This window comes from Saccopteryx bilineata, chromosome 7 (assembly GCF_036850765.1).
Source record: "Saccopteryx bilineata isolate mSacBil1 chromosome 7, mSacBil1_pri_phased_curated, whole genome shotgun sequence".
NCBI classification, from domain to species: Eukaryota; Metazoa; Chordata; class Mammalia; order Chiroptera; family Emballonuridae; genus Saccopteryx; species Saccopteryx bilineata.
Window position 1 is genome coordinate 7,907,893 of NC_089496.1, and position 9,463 is coordinate 7,917,355.

Below are 9,463 nucleotides of genomic sequence, written 5' to 3' on the forward strand. Positions count from 1 at the left end.
TATCCACAGTGGGGCACCAGCTGAGGGGAGCTGGGAGGTGCAGCCTGCAGACGTCGCCACCCTAGGAACAGCAGAGCAGGGAAGGTCGCAGTGGCTCACGAAGACAGACCCAGACAGGCAGAGCTAGTATCCAGGAGCCAAGGTGGCTGTGCTGCATGGAGTCATTGCCTACGTTTATGAAAAACAGGGTGATGTCTACAGGATGAGAGCAGGCAAAGGCGGGGTGGAAACCAGGACCAGAAGCACCACTGCAAAGCTCCTGGCCCCATGGCACACTGATGCTGCTGGCACTTCTTGTCTTTTCCCAGGTTGGTCTTGAGGAGAGTCTGAATCACCAAGGTCTCTCTCTGCCTCCCCTTCTCACGCCCTGTTGAGAACCCTGCTCTCCATGGCCACTGCCGTCATTATTGGTACTGGTCATTTCTATGAGTACCACTACTTTAATGGACACTATAACTGTGATAGCTCTCCTTGGAGGGGTTGGCTCACAACACCCCGAAAAAAAGAGAGAAAATGAGTGTATAAGAGAGAATACCAAGGGAAGACAATAATAGCAACATCACACTGAGCAAAGATGAGTATAATGTAGTGTGAGTGCCTGCAAACTCGCTTTTCTGATTGTAGTAATATAAGTACCTGATATTAAGTTTCTGATCGCTGAGGCATACATTCAAAGACAAGCATCTCAGATAAATGTATGTTCAGCAACAAAACTCAATAAGGAGCCAGGCCACTCCACTTATGAGCTTTTCCTTTTAGAAAGCCCTGGGTGACCTAAACTGCTGATTGTGTGAATGACCCTGCTCTTCCTTTCCCAAGCATTAATTCTCACTTTGTTTTAAATACACAAATAAAGAGGCAACTCCCAAAATCCTAAACTTCCCATCTCAACCCCAATAAAAGCAGAACCTCAGGTACATTCTCTCTCTCTTTCTCCATCTCTCTTTTTTTTTCTCTTCTCTGACTTCACTGTGTGGCCCTGGGCATGCTATTTACCCTCTAGGACTTGTGAATAAAACTTCTTTTTTAAAGTTCCCTGATGGGTGCTGCTGAGGTGCTTCTTGCAGCCATGATAAGAACCACAAGGATGTGTCCAGCCATGTCCAGCCACAACGTTGTCTCTTACTAGGAAAATGTCTGTGGGAGCTGATCACAGCAATATGGCTTATGTAAGTGCCACTGGCACACCTGTAGGGAATCACTCACTTAACTTTGAACCCTCTCTGACTTGGATTGGGGAACTTTAAAGATTTTATTTATTCATTATAGAAGGGGGGGGAGGAGCAGGAAGCATCAACTCCCATATGTGCCTTGACCAGGCAAGCCCAGGGTTTTGAACAGGCAACCTCAGCATTTCCAGGTTGACACTTTATCCACTGCGCCACCACAGGTCAGGCCAGGAACTTTAGTTAAAAGCACTGAGTGAGTATCTCTTGGATGCAAACACCAAGAAGCTGTGTGAGTGGTTGACCTCTGTGCAGACACAAAGGAATGCATGTGAAAGGGCTTTAGGAAATTAGCCTTGAGGTTCTAGATTGCCCCTTCCTTTGTGCTTGTTAATTAGCAAGAGAAAAGAATGTACTGACCCAAATTAGCCCTTTCTCTGTTTCAGCAAAATGGCCATTAGTCATTCTTTCCCCTTGTCACCTGATCTTTTTCCCTTGTGATCCTGTTACCTCTGTTCTGCTTCTGATCAATAAAAGCTGAGGGAGAAGGAGATTCAGGAGGCCCTCTCTGCCTCCCTTGGCAGGCCTCCCCTCTCTTCCTCCTGACATAATTTTGTCTTGAGTAGGTTTTTTCCACGTGACATCGGTAGTTCCCAGCGGGTTGGAGGACTACACATATCTAGCCTGTTGTTAAGACCAATATAAAACATATACAAAACTCAGCCTCAAACACATATTAACTTGATATCTGGAGGCAGCCATTATTTTAAACTTCCTAACAAATCAAAGAGGGACGTGTAAGTAGCCACATAGTTTATAATGTTAAAAATTACTCAGAAGAGGCAGAACTTTCCTGATGCCAAAACCAGAATTGAATTTATTCTAAGTGTTCTAATAAAGAAGATGTAGTTTAAGTCATGTGCACTGTTGAGAAAGAAAAGTCAACTGTGGAAATTTGAAGATCTAATTGATTTTATTAAACAATTTATGAATTGGACAGCAGACCACCTAGCAACTAGAAGGATACTCCAGGGGTTGTACACGGTGAAGGGATTATTTTTTAATAGAAAGAAGGGCACGTGAGCTAATAACAAAAGAAAATAAAGCATTATTTTTAGACCAGAACATCTTCTTTTGGAGGGAATAAAATGGGTTTTTATCATGCAAGTCACCTCTTCTTTCTATGCGGAAAGAGTGAGGGAAAGATGGGGAGACGCAAGGGACATCCTACTGGACCAGAGAATCCCAGGCTGCTGGATGAAGACTACATTTCTGAAAGAGTTTGAAACTGCAATCAGATTAGGTATTAAATCTAGGTTTGGAATCATGCGATTTTAACATAACTGATGTCATTTGGGGACTAAAATTTTCTTTTTAACAGCATTGTCCTAAAAATTCTTGTAGTGATAAGATTCATTCCTCATATTTCTAAAACTAAACAAATACTATTGAAGAAGAAGCACATTGGGGAAAGCTTTTCCAGGGAGAAAAAGCACATAATAAGATCTAAGCAAGCTGTTCTCTGGTCAACTAGATTCTAAATTAATGCAGGGGCAGACTTGTAACTGAGCAGAAACTTCATTTCTTGAATGTGACCTTTTCTTCTTTCTCTCTTTTCTTTTTGTTCACACTGGCCTCATCCAGCACCATGACTCACCTGCCTCCCTCCTTTCTTGCATATCCACCCCTTTAATCATCAAGACTTCAGAACAATGAGTTTCTGGTCAGTATATAACCATCTAAAAAACAAACCTTTGGGTCTGTTGACCGCAGAAATAAACTTTTAGTCAGACTGAACCATCTAGACCAGGAGTAATCAACCTTTTTATACCTACCGCCCACTTTTGTATCTCTGTTAGCAGTAAAATTTTCTAACCGCCCACCGGTTCTACAGTAATGGTGATTTATAAAGTAGGGAAGTAACTTTACTTTATAAAATTTATAAAGCAGAGTTACAACAAGTTAAAGCATATAATAATAATTACTTACCAAGTACTTTATGTCAGATTTTCGCTAAATTTGGCAGAATAAATCTTTATAAAACAACTTACTATAGTTAAATCTATCTTTTTATTTATATTTTGGTTGCTCTGCTACCGCCCACCATGAAAGCTGGAGCGCCCATTAGTGGGCGGGAGGGACCAGGTTGACTACCACTCATATAGACCTTGGTTGTTTCAGCTCCAGACCCAGAAAAGCAGAATGACCTCATTGACCATATTCTTGCGAACCTAGGCAGAGCAGCACATGGCTAACACCACTACCAGATGCAATGATCAACTTCCCTCTATTTTAGCACCAACCAATCAATAGAGGCCATTACCCCAACTCCCTTAGTTTCTGTGATTAATGACTCTTCCTTCTAAAACCCATCCCCTAGAAGACATTAGGAAGGAAGTCTTAGAGGAAGAGCGCACCTATGACACTGTTTTGGCACCATTTTCTTAACTAATTAACCTTTACTTTCTTTGCTGAAAAATCCTGTTCATGCATAGGTGAAGGAACCCTTTTACTTCAATAATAGATTTAGAAAAGAAAATGGGCTGCTGATATCAGCTAATGTTTAGTAACATTTCATAAACCTTAAGTTAAAGGAACTCAAGATTCAACTTCCAAGTACTTTTGTCGAGCTACTCAATTCTGTGATCAAGTCTGGAGACATTTTGTTTTGGCAAACAATTGATCTGGATTAAGGGCCAACCACATATTATGTAATTATAACATAGCAGAGCATGACAAGCCAAAGTGGTCAAATAGTAGCATATAATTAATAGTTTATCTACATTACAGTGCTAAGAATGTCAATGTATTAAAGGATAACAGCAATTTCATTCCTATTTAAAATGGCAAGATTACCCAGATTTAGTGTGAAATGTAATGTATTCAGTAAACCTTGATTTTTCCTTTTGTAGGGATTAAGAACAGGCCTGCCCAAAATGTACCATTTCAGTAAGTAAATTATCTTGATCTCAAGGCAATCAAGACCATGTATGTTCACAAGAAACTTTACTTCTCCCTCAAAGAATTTAAATTAGGTGCCTTATCTATAATAAGAGTTATTACAAGGAATTAATCTTTATAACCTATCTGCAGAGCAGGACAAACTTCTAATTACTAAACATCTCTTCTTACTGTCTTACACTGACCCTTTGAAGCCATAGACACCCAACTTCATCCTTAGTTCATTTTAACTTTCTGTCCCTGAGCTTCTAATGTATGTGGGCTCTCTGACTGTTTCATGTATCAGGATTCCCATATGTATGTATGTAAGTAAATTTGTGTTTTTCTCTTTGTTACATCCTGGGAGACAGGCTACAGCAGACCCAAAGTGAATTTTATAAGTTTTATTGCAGACCTGCACAGGGACTGCAGGTAACCCATGCAAGGGAGCACTGCAGCCCCCCAAACCTGTGCAGGGACTGCAGGTAACCCACGCCTCCGAAGAGACTGGAGCACTGCAGCCCCCCAAACCTGCACAGGGACTGCAGGTAACCCACGCCTCCAAAGAGACTGGAGCACTGCAGCCAACCAAACCTGCGCAGCCAACAAACTGCGCAGGGACTGCAGCCCCCCCAAACCTGCACAGGGACTGCAGCTCCGAGCTTCTAAAATGGCTCCTTTTTATAGGGTGGCTATCTAGGATGAGCAAGCATCATACAGAAGCTGATGTGGCTGTTAGTCATTGGCTAGGGAGGTCGTGCGCAGTTACGGGGGGGGGGGTATTACTCAGTGGAGAATTTCAAACATAAACTTCTGATAAGGGTCTCTTAACCAATAGAATGCAAACATTTGTCTCTTTTTCCTTTTTTCTCTCTCTTTCTTTCAGCCTCCCAGAGTCCCTATCTGTCTCTGCTTCTTGAACGACCTTGGGCATGTTATTCCTAACAGAACAGGAGCAGGACCTGCCTGTAACCCTTAAGTTCCCTGTTCCATTAGTGCCCTGCTTATTTTCTGATCTTCTCTTGGTCCTTACACTCTTGTTAACTTGTCTTATGTACATTTACTTACCATACCAATCTAAAATCTTTGAAGGTAGAAGAAAGTATACTTCTTTATTAATAGCTTAAATATGCACTTTTCTCCTCCTATGACATTGTATTTCTTTTTTTTTTTAGAGTTTTCACCACATTGGTATATGAAACACACATTAAACCCTCAGGTCTCTAATATGAGCAATTGGTTTTACATATTCTTGTTAATAGTTACACATCATAGCTAATATTGCCTAGGAAACTATGATGAGTCACAATTAAAAAAAAAGACTTAAACTTGGTTTTGTTTGAGTATCTAACTAAGTGTATACAATCTTCTTTTGGACATAGTATTAGTGAAGTAAATTAGCTTAATATTAATGTTGTCTGCACACTATATGAACCTCTTATAGAATATTATTTGCCAAATCTCACAAAATGTATTTGGTATTTAGTGATACATATAAAGCTCTTGATCCTGCTTTTTACCAAGAATACAAAAAAGTCTGATAAAACATATCTGAGCATTCTAATTAGTGTGGTTATATCTTTTGTTCTCTAGAAAATAAAATTTTATTCCCCTATGCAGAATCACGCAAAGTTCAATAACTATGTATATCAAATTTAGTTATTGAGAAATGCAAGAATTATCTTACAGTGCTATTATTTAGTATTAAAAGTAATATTTTTTAAAAAGGAATAGCAAAGTTCAAGAATTTAAAATATTAAGTAAAAACAGCTTTATCTTTTTCTTTACTACTTGGAAGGAACTTGTCTATAACTTTTCAAGTGAGAGGAAGCGTAAGGCTATGGGTGAGGACCTAGCCTCAGAAACTAATCTGCTGATGCTGAGTCTGGCTTGGCAAATAAAACTGAATCCTCAGGGTTTGATTTGATTTGTAACTATAAACTTAGAAATAAGTTTCTTTCTCTCTCTCACCTTTTTTCTCTTTCTTTCTCTCTGCATTTTAAAAACCTAGCCTGTCCCCCTGATAATCACTTACCCCTCAGCCCTGAACCAGCAGAAGACTATAGCCTGGACTTGACTAATGGTCACAAAGGTCTGGACCTCTGGCCAACTAAAAATAACACCTTGACCTGAGTTATATTGCAGCTCCTGAGTCCCAAGGTGCAGTTACCTCCTGATTATGATGCTGATGCTAAAGCAGAGCTCAGAGCTGCTCTCAAGACCTGAAGAAATGATTGATTATCCTTATCTCATCTCTGACCAAGCATCGCCTAACATGAGCCCTGAAGCCCTAAGCAATGGCGTGTTTGGTTTTGCCCTACAAAACCATAACCAACATGCCATGGTAGGAGTTGGGAGGACTCGGGGTGTGGGTTGAGTCTTTCAGAGCACGAGCTCATCCACATTCCAGATTGACCAATTCTATACTAAATCACTCCTTCCTCCATTACAGATTTTATCTCATGCTTTTATTTTGGCCAGCACTTGAAGGCCATACTGGATTTTAGTAACTAGTCACTAGCTGTGCAATCTTAGGAAATTTACTTTATTTCTGTTTCTTACCTATAAAATAGGTGCTGCATGAGAATCTTCCTCATTAGTTTCTCATGATGTGTTAAATTAATTAATATTTATAAATTGCTTAAAACATTGTTTGACACACACCAAGTTTTATAAAAGTTATTAAATAATAGGTGCAGCTTTTAGTAAATGGATAAACTTACAGTACTTAGTGTAATTCAGATCAGTGCCTCAAGGAATATCTGACAATTCCTATGTTTTGATATTAATAAGTAATCAACACTGATCTATATAGGCAGTTCCCTATGAATAACACCATTTATCAGATTCAAGCAGTTTGTTGAGATTTCTTTACCACATTTTAATTTTTGTTACTGAAATCTGTTAGAGCCAAAGAACAAAACAAAACAAAACAAAAAATAAAGAGAGAGAGAAAGAGAAAGAGTCAAAATAGATGAAAGATATTTTAAGCTCTCTGTATGCATGGAGTTAGAAAAAATATGTCAAGACAAAAATACAGCTGAAATATGGTTACGGCTAAATGCCTCAAATATAAACTCTTTGTTAAGTACTTAAATAAATTTTACATCTGGCTGGCCATTTATTATTCATTCTAATTCCTAGGGGGAATATTTCAAATGACAGAGCATATGTTGATTTGAGATCATTTCAATAAAAACTCTTTCTTATGTAAATATATATGTTAAATTCCTTAAAGCTACTAATGAAGGCAAAGATTCTGAACAGACAATAGAATATTGCTAACCCTAGGGACACTGAGGGCCTAGATTTTTAAAGATAAACTGAGATTCTTGTGTAATACTTAGGAGAGTCAGTTCTATTGTTTAAATTTGTTAAAGTATGCATCTGTTGCTTTATAAGCAGAAAGAAAACTACATAAAGAGAGATTCAAACAAAAGGTAAGTAAAGTAGCTGTTGTAGAGCTACAATTTTTACTGTATTAAATAAATGCTTTCCACATATTATATTGCTTAATCTCAGCAAAATCCAGGATGCTGGTAGTGTTTTTCTTAATTCATAAAAAAATAAAACTGAGACTAAGAAATATTAACTATCTAAAATTATCTTAAAATATTTCCCTCATTAGTATAAAGTATGAGAAGAGAACTTGTTCTGTATTTTCATGACCATGTCCTCAGTGCCTTAAAAGTATTGAAGAATAAAAGAATATCAAATTCATGATCCTGCTAAAATCCCACAAGTAGTAATTTGTTGGACTAGGTGCATGTTCAAATCACTCTGTATGATTTTTTTTATCATCTTATTTCTATTGTTTTCTTCTTGAATTCAACTGGCTTACAAATATACTCTATGTTATTTACAAACTTAGAAATGTATTGACTTGCTTTTGCATTGTTCTAAATCTTCCACCTGTAGTTAAAAATAGTAAGTTTGTTATGATTATGGAATATGATATTCTATACATGTCATCTAGAGTTAGTGTTGTTATTCAAATCTATATAAATTTGTTCTCTACATATTCTACCAGTTATCTGAAATATTAAAATTCACCACAATAATTGACAATTTTTCTATTTGTTTAAACTTTTGTTTTCTTTTTCCTCACTTTTCTTCAGTTCGAACAATTGCTAACCATCAGTCTTCCAGTTTATTATCTTTATGCAGTGTCTGTTTGTTAGCACCACCTATTGAAGTGGTATTTAAAGTTATTGTATTTTTCAATTTTAGAATTTGCATTTGACTCTTTTTAATAGTATACAGTTCCATGAATATAATTTTAGTTTATTTCAAATCTATTTTCTTGCACACCTGTTGAGCAAATAAGTTATTTTTTCTCACTCTTAGTGTTAAAGATGGCCACTGCCTTCACGTGATACAACTAATTACCCTTCTTCCTTGGGAAGGGGCTTGGTGGTGCTAATGTGTGCTGGAGGAAGGGGTTGTCTTGGGGAAACGTTTTAAAAAGTGGAGCTAGAAGACCATTTTGAAGGAGAGTGCCCATGTTCTTGTAGAGAGGAAGTGCCCATGGGGTAGCAGGACAGGGAGGCTACGTGGAGGAGGCAGCCAAAATGGTGGAATGGTGAGGTGGAAGCCTTTGATTCTAGGAAAACTCGGAGGAGTGGCTTTTGGAGCCCTGATTGGAAAGGGAAGTGTTTCCATTGTGTGTTTTAATTGCTTGCTAAGTGCAAGTCTAGAATAAAGGAAAATGGACCACCAGTTTTTGACTCTGCCATTTCATTACTGTCTGTCTGGATCAAATGCGAACCTGCAAGAGCCAGGTGGCTGTAATGGTGGCCACAAATATTGGCTTAGCAACACTCTAGTTTTTTTTAACATTCATGTCTGAAGATTGGAATACATGGATCACCTCTCCAATGACTTTATTCTCAGGTCTTTTTTGATTGTTTAATCCTACTCCATATGTCTGCAATAGTTGACTTAATAACTATTGTATATACAAATTATGAATTCTCTGAGTTCTTTTATCTTATTTCAGAGAAGATTTTGCTTGTCTAGCATTTTATTAAAATAGATGTTAATTACATCAAATGATTTGAGGCTATAATTTAATACTTGCTAGGGGTGATTTTTGTCCTCTATGGTGAAGTTGTTCAGAAGTCTCAGCTGAAAGCTTGGTGTGTGTTTCAGTTATCTTCCTTCTTAAGAGGTCTTGAGCTCTGCTTTTTTGTCTCTCTAGCACCATGTCACTGCTAAAGTTTTGCTTAAGCTGTTTATCCTCTGCTGCTTTAGGCTTGGCTTCCTGGCCATTTACCATAAACAACATAGGGACTAGGAAACACCTCCAGAGAAAGCAGTTTAGAATTCCATGCTCCTTTTCTGATTGTTTTGTTTTG

The 9,463-nt window shown here is 38.1% G+C and overlaps 1 long non-coding RNA gene across 1 annotated transcript; it reads right to left on the bottom strand.

Annotated features, from left to right (window-relative positions):
- Positions 1 to 3,912: 3,912 nt before the first annotated feature.
- Positions 3,913 to 5,137, bottom strand: LOC136310381 (uncharacterized). Its single transcript, XR_010726558.1, has 2 exons — positions 4,638 to 5,137; positions 3,913 to 4,574 (listed from the first exon to the last, which is right to left on the bottom strand). It is a non-coding gene; the product is annotated as an uncharacterized lncRNA (long non-coding RNA).
- Between the last annotated feature and the right edge of the window lie 4,326 nt (positions 5,138 to 9,463).